The sequence below is a fragment of the Botrytis sinoallii genome (genome assembly GCF_014898435.1).
Source record: "Botrytis sinoallii strain Bc 23 chromosome Unknown BSIN_020, whole genome shotgun sequence".
NCBI classification, from domain to species: domain Eukaryota; kingdom Fungi; phylum Ascomycota; class Leotiomycetes; order Helotiales; family Sclerotiniaceae; genus Botrytis; species Botrytis sinoallii.
Genome location: NW_024066047.1, coordinates 23974 through 47163, shown reverse-complemented (window position 1 = coordinate 47163; position 23190 = coordinate 23974).

The following is a 23190-nucleotide window of genomic DNA, read 5'->3' as shown; positions in this document are numbered from 1 at the left end:
GCCTCCAAAATCATCACATCACAAATAACCCACCTCGAATCAGCCACTAGAAAGATCGAAACGCAAGCGAAAGCTCTAGAAAAACCTATTCCAAATAATACTATTCCTACAATTAAACTCTCCTATGCTAGCATCACTAAAGAAGGAGCATGGAATCTAGTCTCCAAAGGGAAAAGCACTAAAACTATCCCCGAAGAAAAGAAACTCAATATTACTCAAAAACGATTAATTCTAATCAAACCCAATATCCCTAATCTGGAAACCTTCTCCTCATTAACTATAAGGGATGGTATCAATGAAGCCTTTCAGAAAATGAAAATTAAAGGTCCAGTTGTGGCTGCAGCAACACTTTCTCTCAACAATAATCTGATCCTCACTACCAACGATCCATACACAGCTCAGTTTCTTATAAAAAAGAAAGCTATCTGGAATCAAGTTATCAAAGCCGAAAGAATCTAAAGAGATCAAGAATGGTATAAAGTTATTCTTCACAATATCCTTATTAGAAAGTTTTCAGGGAATAAGGGAATGGAGCTAGTCTTGAATAAAATTAAAACCTTCAATTCGGAACTCAAACCAATAGGAACTCCCTTTTAGCTAACCCCTTTCGCCAAGCAATCAAATCAAAGAGAAAGAGTAATAGTTATTGCTCTCTCTTCTAAAGCCAAAGCTGATCTAGCAATACAAAAGCGTATTTATATTGTAGGAAATAGTGTGAGAATGGAAAGATTCTATGAATCTAAATCTACAATACAATATCAAAAATGTCAAGGCTTTAAATATCAAGATTCTTATTACAAGAAAGATCCTTCTTATGGATTATGTGGAGATAAATATATTATCTCAATACATCTTTGCATAGTATGTAATATAAAAGGCAAACTTTGCTCTTATCTATTTACCAAATACTCCAATTATCAAGGAAACCATATCACTAGCTCTAAAAGCTGTAAAATTCTCAAATCGATTCAACAAAAATCATACAAAATCAATCTATAAGTTACACTAATCTACGATTCCTTCAAATAAACTTCAATAGAAGCTCTCAAGCTATAGAGAATACTTTTCAACTAGTTCTCAAGCTCAATATTGATATAATCCTTATTCAAGAATTATGGATTACAAAGAGTAAAACCGATTTCATTAGTTGTAGATCCATTTTATATCCCAATTTTATTCAAACTCTATCTAAATTCAATTTCAAACTTTGTTTACAAACCCTTTTCTACATAGCCAAAGACCTTCGTACTATACTTAATCTCTCTTCAAGCTCATTAATAGATTCGGATATATAGATAATAGATTATCAAAACGAAAGCAAATCCTTTCAGATTATCAATATATATAATGAAGTAGATCAAGAAAAAGTATAAGGATCCATTATTGAGAGATCCTTATACAATATCTCTTTAAGTCAATATACTATTGTTTTAGGCAACTTCAATACCCACTATCCCTGATAGGATCTATATACTAATAAAAGTGGAAATGCTGATCAATTGGCTGAATAATTCGAAGATCAAAATCTCAATCTTCTAAACGAGCCCAGAACGAATACTTTCTTTCGAACGAATCTCCTAAATCCAAATATACTAAATCTCACACTAACCTCCGAAAGTATTGCTTCAAGGATACAAGACTGGCAAATATTCGACAATATAGGCTCCGATCACTCAGGGATCCTTTTCGAATTGAAAGGAAAAAGTCATCCAAATCCTCCCCTTGAGATACCAATATTCAGATACCATACAAAACTTACCAATTGGGAAATCTTCGAATCGATACTACAATTCAAAGCTAATCGCTCTTCCACTCTAGCTGAATTGGAGACATTTCCAATTACTAAAGAAACCTCCTTTGATTTCCTAATAGAAAACGATATATATCGATCGAAGTTGGATCAAGCAGCTAGTGAACTTACTAGAATTATTAGGAAAGCAATAGAAGGCTCAACTCCGAAAGTTACAATCAATAAAAGAGCTAAATCATGGTGGTCACCTGAGCTAAAATCTTTTTGAAAAGAATTTAGCAAGGCTAAACAAAAAGCTGATCTCGATCTCGAAAATGATATTTCAAAAGAGGTCTTCAAAAGGATCAGAAATATCTATTTTCAAGCAATAAAAATAGCAAAAAAAGATTATTGGAATAACTTTTTAGAAAAAGAGGATACTTAATCAATTTTCAAAGCAATGGTCTATACAAAGGATTATCAAAATCAGAGAATCCCTGATATTGCAATGGAAACCTCCTTCGAAGGGAAATATAAAGCTTTCAGATCCACTCTCTTCCTCCAACCCTTAATAACCCCAGAACCAATATGAAAAGGATATCAATAATCGGATACATAGGAATGACCTGAACTCACTCAAATCGAACTGAAAAATGCCTGCTCGGCCAAAATATAAGGCAAAACCTCTGGTCTAGATAGAATCTCACAAGAGATTATTACAAGAGCATATAAAGCTATCCCACAAATCTTCTATATTTTATATATTGATTGATTGATTTCATTTACGTCCACCTTCAGTCTAAGACTATATAGGACGGCTAGGCCTCTAGAGGCTCTAGCGGATAACTTTTTATTCTACAAAAATGGATATATACGATTTAGGGAAGTGAAAACAAATGCTGGGGAACAATGCCCGCTCATTATACGCATTACATATAATAAGAAAATTGTGAAAATCAAGAAATTGTAAGGAGATCAAAGCCCTCTCTTATTTCCCTAATTACTTCTTCTTCATTCTCTTCTTCTCTCTCCTCTTCTACCACTATTCCTTCCTCTATCTCGTCTTGTATAAGAGCCCTGGCCAAATGCTATACTCTTGTGGCGATTTTAGTGATATTAATGAATTTAATGGCTAATTCAATACCTACTTTTGTATAAAATAGGAACTATATAGTAATCTTAGATAGTGGTATATTTTTGAATATTTCTTTTCTCTCTGCTTTGTATATAAAACAATTAATAAGGAGATGTTGTGGAGCCTCAATATTACCACATATATATTTGTTATCAAAGAGTTTGAATCGATATAAATAAGATTTGATATATCCATAACCTAATTTGAGTTGAAAATATGCACTAGCAGTGTTTCGCTTGGTAGCTTGATTTTCGATCCTATCTTCCATGGAAATAGCTTTGAATAGGTCAAAGGGGATTGATTTGATCTGAGTTTGTATTGATTAAGAGTAGAAAGCCATTGATCTGAATCGTACTCTTTGATCATTATACCTAGAAGTCCAAAACTTGTTTTGTTTGAGATAGAATGTATTGTGATTGCTTCCTTTACTAGTTTATCTACTAGCTCATTTCCTTTTACTAAAGTATGTCCTGGAACCCAATTTAGAGATACTTCAGCTCCTTTTGTTTTGATAATTTCTGTTGCTTTGATTGCTTGAATCTGATAGGCCTGTTCAGAGTAGTCTGATGGTGTTTTTAAGCGATATAGATCAACTTGATTGTCCGAATATATCTTGAATTTGTTGCTAATACAGGCAATTGTGCTAGTATATTCAATAGCTCTAATAACCCTGTAAAGCTCTCCATTATACACTAATTGATTGCTATCAATATTCAATTGTTGTTGATATGAAATTCGATTATTTAGTTGTATTGCAATTATACCTATATCTATACCTATTTCTTTTTCAGTAGAAGAGGCATCAGTATAAATATAGGTAATATCCTTATCTTTATGATTGAAAACGATATTGTGAAGAATAGCAGTATTTTCTTTTGATGAATTGCTAATATTAATTCTGAAGGGAATTTCCTTTTTCTATAGGGGGAAGTTGAAGTGAATAATCTTTTCAAGTGAAATAGGATTGAGATCCTGATTTATTGATCCTCTAATTCTATCAATTTGGATTGATTTATATCGTTTTCTTTGAGGAGTAAGGATTACTTCCAAATCGGTTTGATATTGAGCTGATATTTCTTTTTCGATATTGATTGGATGGTTTGGCGAGAGTTTAGCTAAACGAAACGCGTATTGCCTAACATTTGAATCTAATCGAATTTTTAAGGGCTTTAGGCCTGCTTCTACTTCCATTGGAAGGATTGGGGCTGTTTTGAAGACTCCTAATATCTTTCGAAGAGCTAGGTTTTGAAGCGATTGCATCATATTCTTGAAATGAGTTTGACCTCTCCACCAAATCACTGATCCGTAATCAGCTATACTGGTTACACATGCTATATATAATTGTCTAAGGGCTTTAGGATTAAGGCCCTTTTCGATATTAGCTAATCGAGCCATTCAATGGAAGGCACCTTTCGCTTGTGTGATTCGAATATTAACATGTTGATCGAATTTGAGGTTCGGGTCGAATCATATTCCCAGCCATCTAATAAGAGATTGGGGTACAATTATTTCCGAATTGGGTAGCGTGATTGGATATTTTTTCGTCAATTTAGATAATGAAAAGTACATTAGCTCTGTTTTTGCCAAATCGAATTGGATTGCATTTCTAGAACTGAGTTCATAGATTTGTTTTGTAACTCTCTCTAGGGTTTTGATATTCTTTTTCCATATAGATGAATGTGTGATTAAAGCAATATCATTTATATAGGAAAGAAACTTGATCGAATTGGATAAAAAGAGGCTCCCTGATATATATAAGGAAGAGAATTGGAGAAATCGGGCTGCCTTGTGGTATTCTGGTTGAAATTGGCTTGAAAGATTCGATTTGATTATTAAAAAATAGTTTCAATTATTTTTGTTGAAGAAATAAGGCTATCCAGGCTATCAGATTTATAGGCAGTTTTAGTTTTTTACAAATATCTAATAGTCGATTTCTCGAAATGTAATTGAATGCTTCCTTTATATCCATAAATAATATTAAGGTCTTTTTATTGGCTTACTTATTTCTTTTGATTTCTGTAGTTAATAAAAGTACAATATCGATTACTGATTTCTTTTGGCATTCTCTCATTTGACTCTTATAAAGGAGATAGGTTGTTTTCATTAAATATTCTAATTGTTAAGCTAGAATCCTTTTGCTTATTTTACCTAGGCAATTTAAAAGTGTAATTACTCTATATGCTTTTGGAAGGGAATAATCTGGTTTGGAAGCTTTCTTCAGAATAGCTTTTGTGATTTGTTTCCAACATTTCGGGTGATATTCTAGATTAATAAGTTTATTAAAGAAAATAAAAAAGGTTTATAGGATTGCTTTGTAAGTCTTTATAATAATCTTTTGAGTAATTCCATTTGGGCCAGGGGTTTTTTTCTTGGATTTTGGCTAAACAAGTATTGTTTAATTCGATTTGAGTAAGATTAGACTATTCTTATTTCTTGAATTGTTTATATCTTTCTTATTATGGTTTTGAGATAATAGGAGGGGGTGGGAATAGAGTTGATCTGAAAGCAAAGCATTTTTCTTTGAAAAAGCTTTCTATTGCAATATCCGGTATCCTTTGATCTTGAAAGTTTTTAGTATAGGCTATTGCTTTGAAAATTGTCTTTATATCCTCCTTCTCTAAAAACTTATTCTAATAATCCTTCTTTACTATTTTAATAACTTAAAAGTACTTATTTCTAGCGATTCGATATCCTTCCTTAAAGCTATAATTCTCTAAATCTAATTCAATTCTTTGCTTGCTTCTCTTAACTCTTTTTGGAAATCTTTCAATTCAGGTATCCATTATAGTTTGGTCTTTTTGATTAAAACAATTTAGGTATATACTTTTCTATTACTTTTTGAATAATTCTAGTAAGTTCACTTATTGCTTGATCTAGAGTTAAATAGTGATTGTCTTTATCTTTCAAAAGGTTTAAGGAATCCTTTTTGGTTAGAATGATTAATTCTAAATTAGATAGAATAGGGGAATATAAGGATTCCGATTTGAGTATTGATTCGAACTTTTTCTAATTCGCTAGCTTAGTATTGTATCTAGCTATCGATCCAGTATTAGAAGTACTTAGATCTTCTTTTCCTTTTAATTCGAATAGTATTCCTGCATGATCAGATCCTGTATCTGAAAGCGTTTGCCAATTGTGAATTTGAGGAGAGATTCCCTCTGATACTAGCGTTAGATCAAGAATACTTGGATTAAGGAGATTAGTTTGATAGAAAGTGCTGATTCCGGGCTTGTTTAAAAGAATAAGATTCTGATCTTCAAACTATTCAGCTAATTAATCAGCGTTTCCACTTTTCTTCGAAAAAGGATCCTACTATAGGTAATAGGCATTAAAATCGCCTAAAAGAATGGTTTCTTGTGTGATAGATATATTATACAAGCACCTTTCAATTATGAAACCTTTTTCTTTAGCTTAATCAGCTTTGTTATATATATTAATGATTTGAAAGGTTTTGTTTCTATTTTGACAATTGAAAATCTGTATATCAAAATCTATTGGAGAATCGAAAGCTAGATTGATTATAGCTTGAAGAGTTTTTGATGTGTATAGTAGTGTACGTAGCCGGTAATTAGAATTGAGTCTTGATAATATTTGTATGAAATTGGAGTGTATAATAGATCTTGAATTTGAGTAATCGATTCCGTTTTTAATAATCCAAGGTTCTTGAATCATAATGAGGTCAATGTTAAGTTCTATTACAAGCTGTAGAACGTTCTCTGTAGCTTGTAAACTCCGATTGAGATTTATTTGAAGGATTCGAATATTAGTGTAACTCATTAATAAGTAGTATTCGATTTTTGTTGAATAGCCTGATAGGTTTCGTATGTTTTCGAATTTGCTGCATGATTTCCTTGGCAATTCGAGTATTTTATTTCTAAATATTGACAGAACTTTCCTCTGATATTATATACCATACACAAGTGTACTAATATAATGTACTTGCCTCCACATAATCCACAGAAAGGGTTCCTTCTACAATAGGCATCCTGATACCCAAATCCTTGATATTTCTGATATTGTATAGTTGGTTTTGATTTATAGAATTGTTCTATTCTTATATTACTTCCAGTAATATATAATCGCTTTCGAATAACTAATTCTGCTTCTGATTTTATAGCAAAAGCAATAACGATAGTACCCTTTTGTTGATGAGCTCTTCTGGAGGTGGGTATAAGTCAAAAGGGGGTTCCTATAGGCTTGAAGTCTGGATTGAAGGTTTTGATTTTGTTGAGTATAAGATCTATTTCTTTTGTATTTGAGAATTTTTTAATTAGAATTTTGTGAATAATAACTTTGTGCCATTCTTGATTCTTTTGAATTCTTTCGAATTTGATAATATTACTCCAAATCGCTTTCTTCTCCAATAAGAATTGTGATATAAAGGGATCATTTGTTGTAATAATGATATTATTATTGAAAGATATAATTGCTGCTACGATAACTAGCCCTTTGATTCCGATCTTTTGAAAAACTTCATTTATTTTGTTTCGGATAATTAGGGGGAAAAAAGAGATAGGATTTGGAAAATCTAGCTTGATTAAGATAATTCGTTTTTGGATAAAATTAGATTTCTTTTCTATATTAATAGATATAATGTTTTTCCCTTTAGGGATTAAATTCCATTCTCCTTTTTTTGAAATATCAGTATATATTGGTTTCAATATAGTGGTAATAGTAGTAGTGGGTGAAAAAGATTTAACTAATGCTTTCGCTTATGATTCGATTTTGCGTATAACAGTTTCCAAATAGATGATTTGAGAAATGATAATATTCGAAGCTGTAATAAGCTTCCCCTTTTCAGTATATTCTCTAAAGATCTCTAAGAGATCTAAAAGCTTGGATTGTTCTTCGCATAATTGAGAAAGAGAGGAAGCTAGTACTATAAGGTCTCTAGCTTTCAAAATAGCTTCCTTGGGTGTATTTGGGTTGTTTTGGATTCTAGGTTGTTTGTTCTGATTGCTAAGGGGTATTGTAGAGCCCCATTTCTTATTCTGATTGAATATATAGGTAGTATTGGTTGTATCTTGAGTAATAAAGGGGTCACTAAGTAGATTGAACTCTTCAAATCTTCTTCCGGTATTGGCTGACTGGTTGGTTGATAGAATAGGGCTAGAGATTTCGAATTGAGGGTTTTCAGAAAGCGGGGGAGGGCTTGAAGGTATTGGGATACCTAGAACAATAATAGGATAAGTGATTGATATAATAAAGGCTTCAGAAGGAGCCTCCATTATAACCGTATCCCTAAGTATTGATGGATTGTTAAAAGAGCTCATATTGAGAATCTTATTCTTATTCTAATAGTTCGGAGTGAGAAAATTTTATACGAATTTTCATGTATGTTTTGTATTCAAAACACCGACAACAATAGCACAACAACTACTGGTCAGAATCACTGAGGGACAATTGCAATCAATTTGGTTTAATAATTATGATCTAAATCGATTGCGAACGGGTCATATTTCGAAGAAAAAGTTTCCTTCGAAATTTGTTGTGTGTTTTTTTTTTTTTTGAAGGAAAATGCTCTGCTTTTAGATCGACGCTATTCTCACCCCCCCTAATCACTTCAAAATCATAATGGGAAGGATATAAGCAATCCAAGAAATAGGAATAGCCTAATCTTTCACAAATCGAATTAAGTAATACCTGTTCAGCCAAAATCCAAGGAAAGACCCCTAGCCCAGATGGAATCATTCAGAAGATTATTACGAAAGCATATAAAGCAATTCCACAGATCTTCTTCAATTTATTCAGCAATCTAATCAATCTTGGATACTATCCACAATACTGGAAACAAGCCACTGGAATGATTTTGAAGAAAGCCTCAAAACCTGACTATTCCGTTCCGAAAGCATATAGAGTTATTGTACTTCTAAACTGTTTTGGAAAGATTAGCGAAAGGATATTAGCTTAAAGATTAGGCTATTTAGCAGAAACTATTAGCCTATTACATAAGAGTCAAATTGGAGGCCAATAAAAGAAATCAGCAATTGATATAACTCTTTTTCTAACTACGGAAATCGAAAGAAACAAGCAAATTCCACAAAAAGACTTCAGTTCTATTTATAGATATAAAGGGAGCCTTTGATCACATCTCAAGAAATCGATTATTGGAAATTTGTAAGAAGCTAAAAACTACAACAAATCTGATTGCTTGAATAGCCTCATTTTTTTAACAAGACAATTCAAATTATCCTTCAACAATCAAATCGAATCTTTCAAGCCTATTTCAACTGGAATACTATAAGGCAGCCCTATTTCTTCAATCCTATTCCTAATATATATCAGAGATTTATTCCTTCAAAATCAATCAAATTCCTCTCCTATATTGACAATATTGCTTTAATCACAAATTCATCTTTTTAAAGAAGAATATTATATCTCTTAAGAAAACTACAAAGCAAATTTACGAACTTAGCTTAAAAAACACTATTCAATTCAATTTAGCAAAAACGGAATTAATGCACTTTTCAGCTTCCAAGCTAACTAAGGATCACTTAATCAAACTACCTAATTCCAATATCATTACACCCCAATCCCTAATTAGATGGCTAGATATATAGTTTTGAATTTAAATCTCAAATTCAATCAACATATCAATATTCGAATCACACAAACAAAAGGAGCCTTTATCGAATGATTCGATTAGCCAATACAGAAAAAGGTCTAAGCCCGAAAGCCCTTTGATAGTTATATATAGCCTATATAACTAGTATAACAGATTACGGATCAATGATTTGGTGGAGAGGACAAACCCACTTCAGGAATAAAATGCAAGCTCTTCAAAACCTAGCTCTTCGAAAGATACTAGAAGTCTTCAAAACCACTCCAATTCTCCTAATGGAAATCGAAGCGGGATTAAAACCAGTAAACATTCGATTAGATTCAAATATCAAGTAGTATACCTTTCGATTAACAAAACTCTCACCCAAACATCTAATCAACATCGAAAAAGCTACTCTAGCATACCAATACGCTAATCGAGAATCAATCAATACTCCTTAAAGAAAGCTATATAAACCAATCCACTTGATAGAATAAGAGAATCAATTAATAATAAAAATTCGATTCGTTTTCTTTCAAAAGATTATTCATTTCTACTTTCCATTATGGAAAAGGAAATCCCTTTCAAAATCAATATTAGTAAGGCTTCAAAAGAAAATGCAGTAATACTTCATAATATTATTTTCAAATATAAAGATCAAGATACTATCTATATCTATACAGATACCTCTTCTACAGAAAAAGGAATAGGTATGGGTATAGGGATAGTAATAATATAATTGAATGATCAAGTTTCATATCAAGAACAAATAAATATTGAAAGCAATCAATTAATTTATAATGGAAAGCTATATAGAGTTACTCGAGCTATTGAATATACTAGCTCAATTGCTAATAGTAAAAAAGAAATTCAAGATTTATTTAGATAATCAAGTAGACCTATTATAACTAAAAATACCCTCGGATTATTCTAATCAAGTCTATCAAATTCGAGTAATTAAAGCAGTCAAAGCTATTATAACTAAAGGATCTGAAATATCCTTGAATTAGGTATTAGGGTATATATCAATTAAAGGGAACGAGCTAGTAAATAAACTAGCAAAAGAGATTATTACAATATAATCCACCTCGAATAAAACTAGTTTTGAATTGCTAGGAATAATAATTAAAGAATCCTTTCTCAATCAATAAAGCTCGACTCTCAATTAATATAAACTCAAATCAAATCAAATAGTATTAACCTATTCAAAACTATTTCTATAGAAAATTGAATTGAAAATCAAATTACCAATTGAAACAAGGCAAAATACAATTAGTGTTTCTTTTAATTGAAACTAAATTACAGTTACATTAAATCATACTTATATTATTTTAATTACTCCAATAATAAATGTATATATAATAATATTGAGGTATTTCAATACTTTTTAATCAATTGTTCAGTATACAAAATAAAAAGAAAAAAGATATTCCAGAATATACCACTTTCTAAAATCACTCTATAATTCCTATTTATATGAAAATAGGAATCGAATTAATTATCAATTCATTAATATAATTAAAATTGCTATAAAAACCTGGTATTTATTAAGGACTCAAATGAAAAAAGAAGAAAAAAAGAGAGAGAGATTGAAAAAAGAGAAAAAAAAAAAGAATATTTTATAGAATAGATTTCCTTATTGTTTTACTATATGTTATATGTATAGTAAGTAGGCTTAGGTCCTTAATATTCGTTTACATTTCCCAAATGTTTATTTCTATTATTGTAAAATAAAAGTTATTTACTAGGCCCTTAAGGCCTAGTTGTTCTATATAGTCTTAGACTGAAGGTGGACGTAAATTCAATCAATCAATCAATCAATCAATCAATCTTAGACTGAAGATGGATGTAATTCAAATTCAAATTTAGAGAAACAAGGTCTCACTATTACTTAAGCGAATGTAGACCGGAGATATGCGAATTATATCACACTATTACAGCTAGCAGCTGAAGCTTAGCTAAATATGATTTGTTTATAGGAGCCAAGACTATACTGGAATTCAATTACGCAAAATCACAATGTATATAATCGATTCAAACCAATCGATAATGGAACCTTTAGGGAAACTTGGAGAAGAACAAATAAGGCTTTTGGGTTATGATATATATATGAAAAGGTGTGGTACTTGAAGTAAAGCAAATGGGTTAATTCGAAATAGAAACCTATTCTGGATATGAGTTAATGAATACTCGATCCTGAATGTCTATAGAGTTTTGTGCATTTTGGATATTATTAATTATATTACACACTTGATTCCAAATAAGTGTACAATCATAGGAGGGGACTTTAATGTAAAGCACAAGCTATAGAAACCAGAAGTAATCATAGCCAATTAAGGGGGTACAGCTCGCAATATAAGCAAACAAGCAGGGCATGGAGTTTATAGGTACTCTAGGTATACCTACCCATATAAGAGGGTATATGCTAGATCTAACCTTCTTCAATGTACTATTCGCTTATACAAAAATATTGGAAGAACTCCACTATGAATCTGATTATACTACTCAGGTTACCAATCTAGCGAACCGCGGAATAATAAAGTAGAACCAATACCACTACCGGATAAAGGAAGCGGATCTGCCGAGATTGGATGGATTGATGGTCAATCAGCTAGCCCACCTCAATAATATAGATATCCAGATTACAATTAAGATCGAGACCTACATTAATAAGCTTGCAAAAGTACTAAACAAATCGATCCGAATGATTAGCAAAATCGATCGAAAGGCAGGAAAGCCTGCTATAATGAATAAATGAGTGTAGAAAAGTTCATCAAATATATATAGAAGTACGGAGGGGAACGGACTTGGAATTGATTGATTGATTGATTAATTGAATTTACATCCACCTTTAGTCTAAGACTATATAGAACGACTAGGCTTTAAGGACCTAATAAATAACTTTTTATTTTATAATAATAGGAATAAACAATTTAGGGAAATATAAACGAACAATTAAAACCTAAGCCTATTTACTATACGTATAACATATAGTAAGACAATAAGGAAATCTACTCTGTAAAATATTCTTTCTTCTTTCTCTTTCTTAATCTCTTTCTCTTTTTCTCTTTCTTCTTTTATTTAAGCTCTTAATAAATACCAGGCTCTTATAGCAATTTTAATTATATTGATAAATTTGATAATTAATTCGATTCCTATTTTTGTATGAAGTAGGAATTGTAGAATGATTTTAGAAAATAATATATTCTGGAATATCTCTTTTCTTTTTGCTTTATATATTAAACAATTAATTAAAAGGTATTGAAATATTTCAATATTATTATATATATATTTATTATTGGAGTGATTAAAACAATATAAGTATAATTTAATATAACCATAATCTAATTTCAATTGAAAGAAAGTGCTAATTATATTTCGTCTTGTTTCAATTGATAGCTTGATTTTCGATTCAATTTTCTATGGAAATAGTTTCGAATAGATTAATACTGTTTGATTTAATCTGAGTTTATATTGATTAAGAGTCAAGCTTTATTAATCGAGAAAGGATTCTTTGATTATTATTCCTAGTAATTTAAAACTGGTTTTATTCGAAATGGATTGTATTATAATAGCCTCTTTTGCTAGCTTATCTACTAGCTCGTTCTTTTTAACTGATATATACTCTAATACTCAATTCAAGGATATTTCAGATTCTTTAGTTATAATAGCTTCGGCTGCTTTGATTACTCGAATTTGATAAACTTGATTAGGATGATTTGAGAGTGTTTTTAGTTATAATAGATTTATTTGATTGTTAAATAAATCTTGGAATTTCTGGTTTATACTAGTAATTAAATTAATATATTTAATAGCTAAGTAACTCTATATAGCTCTTCATTATAAATCAATTGATTGCTTCCAAGATTCATTATTCTAATATGAAATTTGAGTATTTGATTGTATTAGTATTATCCCTATATTAATACTTATTTCTTTTTCTATAGAAGAAGCATTTATATAGATATAGATAGTATCTTGATCTCTATATTGAAAATAATATTATAAAGTATTGCTGCATTTTCTTTGAAGCCTTACTAATATTGATTTTGAAAGGGATTTCCTTTTTCTATAATAGAAAATAGAAAATGAGTAATCTTTTCAAAAGAAAATAAATCGAATTTTTTATTAATTGCTTCTTTTATTCTATCAAGTTGAATTGGTTTTATAGTTTTTTTTAAAGAGTATTAATTGATTCTCGATTAGTGTATTGGTAGACTAGAATAGCTTTTTCGATATTGATTGGATATTTGGGTAAGAGTTTTGTTAATCGAAGGCATACTGCTTGATATTTGAATCTAATCGAAATGTTTGCTGGTTTTAATCCCGTTTTGATTTCCATTAGAAGAATTGGAATGGTTTTGAAGATTCCTAATATCTTTCGAAAAACTAGGTTTTGAAGAGCTTGTATTTTATCCCTGAAGTAAGCTTGTCCTCTTCACCAAATCACTAATCCGTAATCTGCTATACTAGTTACACAAGCTATATATAACCTATCGAAAGACTTTCAAACTTAGACCTTTTTCTGTATTAACCTAGTCAAATCATTCAATAAAAAACTCCTTTTTGCTTGTATAATTCGAATATTGATGTGTGATTGAATTTGAGATTTGAATTAAACCAGATACCTAGCTATTTGATTAGGGATTGGGATATAATAACATCGGAATTAGATAGTTTGATTAAATAATCCTTAATTAACTTAAAAACTGAAAAGTATATTAATTCCGTTTTTATTAAATTGAATTAAATAGCGTTTTCAAGCCTAAGTTTGTAAATGTACGTTATAGCTTTCTCAAGAAATATAATATTCTTTTTTCAAGAAAATGAATTTGTAATCAAGCAATATTATCATATAGAAAAGGAATTTGATTGATTTGGAAGGAATAAATCCTCTAATATATATTAGAAATAGAATTAAAGAAATAGTATTTGTCTATAGTATTCCAGTCGAATAGGTTTAAAAGATTTGATTTGATTGTTGAAGGATAATTTGTAGTTGTTTTTATTAAAGGCATAAGATTATCCAAATAATTAGGTTTTTTAATAGTTTTAGGCTTTTTACAAATTCCAATAATCGATTTCTTGAGATATAATCGAAGGCTTTCTTTTTAATCCATAATAAACTGAAGTCTTTTGTAAAATTTGCTTATTTCTTTCGATTTCTATAGTTAGAAGAAGAGCTACATAATTGCTGATTCTTTTGTTAGCCTTCAATTTGATTTGTGTAATAAACTAATAGTTTCTGTTAAATAGCCTAATCTTTAAGCTAATATCCTTTTGCTAATCTTTCCAAAGCAGTTTAGAAATATAATAACTCTATATGCTTTTGGAATGGAATAGTTAGGTTTGAGGCTTTCTTCAAAATCGCTTCAGTGGCTTGTTTCCAGCATTATGGGTAATATTCAAGGTTGATTAGATTGCTAAATAAATTGAAGAGATCTGTGGAATTGCTTTATATACTTTTGTAATTAATCTCCTGAGTGATTCTATCTAGGTTAAAGGTTTTTTCTTGGATTTTGGCTGAATAGGTATTACTTAATTCGATTTGTGAAAGATTAGGCCATTCCCATTTCTTGGATTGCTTATATTCTTCCCATTGTGGTTTTGAAGAATTAAGGGGGGTAGGAATAGAGTCGATCTGAAAGTAGAGCATTTTCCTTCAAAAGAGCTTTTGATTGAAATATCCGGTATCCTTTGATCTTAATAATCTTTTATATAAACTATTGCTTTAAATATTATCTGTATATCCTCCTTTTCTAGGAATTCATTTTAATAATTCTTCTTTACTGTTTTAATAATCTGAAAGTATTTGTTTCTAGTAATTTAATATTCCTTTTTGAAATTTGAATTCTCCAAATCGGATTTGATTAGTTGTTTTTGCTCTTTCTAATACTTTTCGAAGCTTTTTTAGTTTGGGTGTTCACTATGGTTTTCCTCTTTTTTCCAAACTAACTTTAGGTATAGATTTTTTAGTAGTTTTCTGAATAATTCTTATAAGTTTGCTTGCTGTTTGATTCAGATTAAAATGATCATTTCTTTCTTTCAGATTATTGAGTGAATCCTTTTCAAATGAAATTGTTAATATCAAAGTAGAAAGAATAGGAGAGAATAAGGTTTCCGATTTCAGTATCAATTCGAATTTATTTCAATTGATTAGCTTGATATTATATCTAGCTAGCAATATTGTATTACAAGGACTTGATCTTCTTTTCCTTTGAGTTCGAATAGTATTTCTGTATGATCGAATTCTGTATTTGATAGTGTTTGCTAGTTTTGGATTTGAAAGCAATTTTTTCTGAAGCTAATATAAGATCGATAACACTTGGATTAAGGAGATTATTGTGATAGAAGGTACTAAGACCAGGCTCGTTTAGAAGAGTGAGATTCTGATCTTCTAGCCATTCGGCTAATTGATCAGTGTTTCCGTTTTTCTTCGAAAAAGGATCTTATTATGGGTAATAGGAGTTGAAGTTATCTACAAGAATAGTTTCTTATATAATTAATGAATTATATAGATATCTTTCAAATATAAAGCCCTTTTCTTTAACTTGATTAGCTTCATTATAGATGTTAACGATTTGAAAGGCTTTATTCCATTTTAACAATCGAAGATCTGAATATCAGAATCTCTTAAAGAATCAGAAAAAAGATTAATTGTAAATTGAAAGGTTTTTGAAGTATATAATAATGTTCGTGATCGATATTTGGAATCGAATCTCAAAAGTGTTTGTGTAAAATTAGAGTATATAATTGATCTAGCATTTGAATAATCATTTCCATTTTTGATAATCTAAGGCTCTTGAATAGTAATGAAATCGATATTGAGTTCTATTACAATCTGTAGAATGTTTTCTATAGCTTGTGAACTCCGATTGAGATTTATTTGAAGGATTCGAATATTAGTATGATTCATTAAAGAGTATTATTTGATTTTTATTGAATAGCCTGATAGGTTTCATATATTTTCGAATTTGCTGCGTGATTCCCTTAATAATTCGAGTATTTCGCTACTAAATGTTAATAGAATTTTTCTTTAATATTGTATACTATATACAAATATACTAATATAATATGCTTACCTACCTAAACAAATTTCGAAGGAAACTTTTTCTTCGAAATACGACCTTCTCACGATCGCTCTAGATCATAGTTATTAATACAATTCCATTGCAATTATCTCCAAGTGATTCTGGCCAGTAGTTGTTGTGATACTGTTGTCGACGCTTCGAAACACGAAACGTATGCGAAAAAACGCGTGAAAAACTTTGTTCCAAGACTTCAGAATAGACAATCCAATCTTAATATTAATATGGAACACTCCGATTGTATAATTGTAGAGGTTCCAAATACTAATCTGAATACTCTTTCAGATATAGATATAAGAGAAGCCATCCCAGACTAATCTATAATATCAAATACCTATCCAGCAATCACTTCCAGTCCTCCTACAATCTCAAATTTGCTTATTTATTCTAGAAGAATCCTAATCGAATTATCAAGCCTTATTTTATCAATCAATCAAATAATCAGTCCTGAAATCAGAATACAAGATTTCAGTATACCTAGCGATCCTTTTATTACTCAAAAGCCAAACAACATCACTCAATTTTCAATTAAAACAAAAAGCGAAATTCTACTACACTACTCACTAATCTAAATAAGCAATTCAAAATCCAAAACGATCTAATTACTTCTAAAGAAGCTATTCTAAAAGCTAGAGATCTTATAATTCTAGTTTTCACTCTCTTTTAATTATGTGACGAACAATCTAAGCTATTAGATCTTTTAGAAATCTTTAGAGAATATACTGAAAAAGGAAATCTCATTACAGTTTCCAAAATCATCATATCCCAAATCAATCATTTGGAATAGCTATATGGAAAATCGAATCTCAAACTAAAGCTTTAATCAAATCGGCTTCTACTAGTATTACAATAATCAATATCAAAACCTTCTTACGTTAATATTACAAAAGAAGGGGAATGGAATCTAGTTACTAAAGGAAAAAGTAACAAATCTATTCTAATAAAGAAAAAGACTAGTATTATCCAAAAACGATTACTCTTAATCAAACCAGAAATCTCTAACTCCAAAACCTTCTTGTCCTTAACGATTCGAAACAAGATTAATGAAGCTTTTCAGGAAATTGGAATTAAAGGACCAGTAGTTGCTGTAGCAATATTTTCTCTCAATAATAATATCATTATCACTACTAATGATCCCTTTACAATACAATTCCTAATTGAAAAGAAAGCTATCTGGAAAAATGTTATCAAATTCGAAAGGATTCAAAAAGACTAAGAATGGTATAGGGTTATTATTCACAATATCTTTATAAAAGAGTTCTCTGGGCTTAAAGGAATGGATTTGATTACAATTGAAATCAAAACCTTCAATACAGATTTCAAGCCAATAGGAAACTCCCTTTTGGCTCACTCCAATAGCTAAAAGAGCCCACCAAAAAGACGGCGCTATTGTTATAGCTTTTGCCTTAAAATTAGAAGCCGAACTAGCTATTCGAAAGCGGTTGTATATTGCAGGCACTAGTGTTAGAGTAGAACAATTCTATGAATCCAAACCTACTATACAATGTCAAAAATGCCAGGGCTTTGGGCATCAAAGCTCGTATTACAAAAAAGACTCTTCTTGTGGATTGTGCGGAGGCAAATACATTATAGCAATACACCTCTGTATGGTCTGCAACTTAAGAGGAAAACTCTGCTCTTATATTATTATTAAATGCTCTAATTGTTAAGGAAATCATATAGCTAGCTTTAAAAGCTATGAAATCTTTAAAGCTATTCAATAAAAAAGCCAATAGTACTAATCAATGTGTTATAATAATATCAGATTTCTTTAAATAAATCTTAATAAAAGCTCTCAAGCTACAGAGAATGTTCTATAGCTTGTTTTTGAGCTCAATATTGATCTGATTTTAATTCAGGAATCTTGAATTTAAAAAAATGGAATTAATTTCTCTAATTGCAGATCGATTATATATTTCAATTTTATATAAATTCTCCCTAACTTCAATCTCGATTTCAAATCTCGAATCCTTCTATATATTTCCAAAGACCTCCGAGCTATAGTTAATCTAGCCCCTTATTTGCTAATAGACCCGGATATATAGATAATAAACTACCAAAATGAAAGCGAAACCTTTCAAATTATCAATATATATAATGAAGCAGATCAAGTATAGGAAAAAGGATATACAATTGATCGGTTCTTTTATAATTTATTGATTAATCAATAAATAATAATATTAGACGACTTCAACTCCTATCATTTATTATGAAATCCCTTTTTAAACAAAAGTGCTAATGCCAATTAACTAGCAGAGTAAATTGAAGATCAAAATCTAAGTCTATTGAATAAGCCTGGAGCTACTACTTTCTTTTAAACTAATCTAACAAATCCAAGTATACTCGATTTTATATTAACTTCTCAAATATCTCTTTAAGGATATAAGATTGACAAATACTTTTTAATATTGGATTCAATCATTCAGGGATTTTATTTGAATTAAAAGAAAAAGAGATTTCAAATATCTCTTTTTAAGAGTCAATAATCAGATATTATATAAAGCTAGCTAATTGGGAGCTATTCGAATCTATTCTATAATTCAAAGCTAAACACTTGCTCACTCTAGTCGAACTAAGTATGTTTATAATAACTATACAAGATTCGATTGATTTCCTTTAAGAAAACAATATATATTATTCCAAATTGGATCAAGCTGCTAGTGAACTTATAAGAATTATTCAAAAGGTAATGGAAAACTGTATTCTGAAGGTTATAATAAACAAAAAGCTAAGCCATAGTGATCTCCTGAATTGAAAGCTCTTCGAAAAAAACTAGGAAAAGCAAAATAACAAGTTGAATCCAATCTCGAAAATATTAGTTCAAAAAAAACTTATCGAATTATCAGAAACAAATACTTTCAAGTTATTAAAACAGCAAAGAAGAATCATTGGAATGATTTTTTAGAAAAAGAGAATACTCAAACTATTTTCAAAGCAATGGCCTATACAAAGGATTATCAAAATCAAAGGATCCCTGATATTACTTCAGAAACCTTTTTTGAAGGAAAATGCTCTGTTTTTCGAATTATTCTGTTCCCTCAACCTTCTATTATAGCCGAATCTGAATAGGAAGGATATCAACAATCCAATGAATGGGAATGGCCTGATCTCTTTAAAATGAATTAAAGAACACTTGTTCGGCTAAAATTCAAGGAAAAACTTTTAGTCTAGATGGTATTATTCAAGAAATCATTATAAGAGTGTATAAAGCTATTCCACAAACCTTTTTTATTTTATATAGCAAGCTTCTCAATATTGGATATTACCCATAATGCTGGAAATAAGCTACTAGAGCAATCCTAAAAAAAGCTTTGAAACCAGATTATTCGATACCAAAAGCGTATAGAGTTATTGTACTTCTTAATTGTTTAGAAAAAGTAAGTGAAAGGATTTTAGTTTAATGATTAGGATATCTAGCGAAAACTATCTATCTCTTATATTATAGCTAAATAAGAGGACGACAAAAGAAATCGGCAATCGATACAGCTCTCCTTTTGAATACAGAGATTGAAAGCAACAAGCGAGCTAATAGTAAGACTTCGGTTTTATTTATGGATATAAAAGAAGCATTCGATCATGTTTCAAAAAATCGATTATTGGATATCTGCAAGAAGCTGAGACTACCAACCAATCTTATCTCCTGAATAGCTTCATTTCTTCAACAAAGATAACTAAAACTATCTTTTAATAATCAAATCGAATCTTTCAAGCCAATTTCGATCGGAATACCACAAGGCAGCCCTATCTCGCCAATCCTCTTCTTGATTTATATTAGAGATCTTTTCCAAAACAATTCAATCAAATTCCTTTCATATATTGACGATATCGCTTTTATCACTAAGTCATTTACTTGGAGAAAGAATGTTAATTCGTTAGAAAGAGCTACAAAACAATTATACGAACTCAGCTCAAAGAATGCAATCCAATTCGATTTAGCTAAAATAAAGCTAATGCATTTTTCCTCTTTCAAATTAACAGCTCAATATCCTATTACTTTATTCAATTCGGAAATAGTAATACCCTAATCTCTAATTAGATAACTTGGTATCTAGTTCGATCCGAATCTCAAATTCGATCAACACGTCAATATCAGAGCAGCACAAGCGAAAGAGCCTTTCAACGAATGGCTCGCTTAGCTAATACAGAAAAAGGCCTTAGTCCTAAGGCTATGAGACAGCTATATATAGTTTGTATAATTAGTATTGTTAACTACGAATCGGAAGTTTAGTAGAAAGGCCAGATCAAATTCAAGGACACGCTTCAATCACTTCAAAATCTAGCTCTTCAAAAGATATTTGGAATTTTCAAAACCACCCTAATCCTTCCAATAGAAATCGAAGCAAAACTAAAGCCAGCAAAAATCCGTTTAGACTCAAACATAAAACGATATGCCTTTCGATTAGTGAAACTATTACCAAATCACTCAATCAATATCGAAAAAGAAATACTATCTCAACACAAATCGGATCTAAAAGTAATGGCTACCCCTCAAAGGAAATGTTATAAGCTATTTCAATTAGATAAAATAAAAAATCTATAGAACAAGATTTCAATCTATCTATTTTCGAAAAGATTACTCATTTCAACTTCCCTCCCTGGAAAAGAGATATATTTTACAAAGTCAATATTAATAAAGCCTTGAAAGAAGATATAGCTACTTTTTACAATATTATATTTAAATATAGAGATCAAAATACAGTTTATATATATACTGATGTATCTTCTACCAAAAAGGAATTGGAATAGGAGTAGGGATAGTTGCAATACAATCAAATGGATCAATCTTTTATCGAAAATGTTCGAATATTGGTATTAATCAATTAGTATATAATGGAGAATTATTGGGAGTTATAAAAGCTATCGAATATGCTAGCACTGTAGTATATGAAGGACAGAAATTCAAGATCTATTGGATAATCAAGCTGGACTTTATTGTCTAAAAACCCTCTCCGATTATTCCGGACAAGCCTATCAAATACAAGTAATCAAGGTAGTAGAGGATATTAGAGCAAAAGGAGCTGAAGTCTTTTTAAATTGGGTTCCAGGTTATATTTCGATATAAGGAAATGAAATGGCTGATAAATTAGCGAAAGAAGCAATTTCAATATAGGCCACTTTAAGTGAAACTAGTATAGAGCTATTTGGTATGATAATAAAGGAATACGATTCTGATCAATAGCTAGAAACTCTCAATCAATACGAATCCAAATCAAATCAATTAAATACAATCTATTCGAAACTCTTCCTATAAAAAATCAGTTTCAAAATCAAGCTACCAGAAGGTACTAAGCGAAATACTGCTAGTGTCTTCTTTCAACTCAAAATCGGCTATGGTTATATTAAGTCTTATTTATATCAATACAAACTTTCAAATAATAAGTATATCTGTAACAATATCGAAATAGCTATACATCTCCTTATTGATTGTTTAATATATAGAAAAGAAAGAAAGGAAATCTTTAAAGAAATATTAATCTCTAAAATCAATCTACAATTTCTGCTATATATAAAAATAGATATCGAACTAGCAATCAAATTCATTAATATTATCAAAATCGCTACTCGAACTTAACATTTATCAAGAGTTAAGATATAAAACGAAATTGTGAAAGAAGAAGAGACAATAAAAGAAGAAGAGAGAGCTATTTCGGAAATGGAAAGAGAAGGAGGAGGATGAAAGAAAAGATAGAAAAGAAAGGGTTTAACCCTTTCTACTCTATATCTTACTATATGCACTTCGTATAGTAAACGGGAACGAATCCCTAGTATTAGTTTTCACTTATCCTATTGTTAAAATTCCTAATTTTGTACTTTAAAAGTTATCCGCTAGACCATTTGGCCTAGCTGTCCTATATAGTCATAGACTGAAGGTGGACGTTAATTAAATCAATCAATCAATCAATATGCTTACCTCTATATAAACTATAAGAAGAGTTTTTTTTATAATAAGTATCCTAATGTCCAAATCCTTGACATTTCTGGTATTATATAGTTGGTTTTGATTTATAGAACTTTTCTATTCTCATACTATTTCCAGCAATATATAACTGTTTTCGGATAACTAATTCCACTTCTAATTTGATAGTAAAAGTAATAACTATAGCTCCCTTTTGTTAATAAGCTCTTTTCAAAGTAGGAATAAGCCAAAAAGGGGTTCCTATAGGTTTGAAGTCAGAATTGAAGATCTTGATTTCATCTAAGATAAGATCCATTCCTTTTGCTCCTGAGAATTCTTTAATAGGGACTCTGTAAATAATAACTTTATATCATTCTTGATCCTTTTGAATCCTTTTGAATTTGATAATATTACTCCAAATAGCTTTCTTTTCTATTAAGAATTATAATATAAAAGGATTGTTTATTATAATAATGATATTATTATTAAAGAATAAAATAGCTACTACAATAAACTAGTCCTTTAATTCCAGTCTTTTGAAAAGCTTTATTTATTTTGTTTCGAATAGTTAAAAAAAAAAGGAAGTAGGGTTTGAGATTTCTGGTTTAATTAGAATAAATCGTTTTTGGATTGAATCTATCTTTTCCTTTATAAAAATTAATTTGATGCTTTTTTTGAAGACTAGATTCCATTCTCCTTCTGAAACTTTTGCATATATTGGTTTTGATATTGGAATAATAGTAGATATAAGAGTTGTATTTAGAACTTTAGCTTAAAATTCGATTTTCGAGTAACTGATTT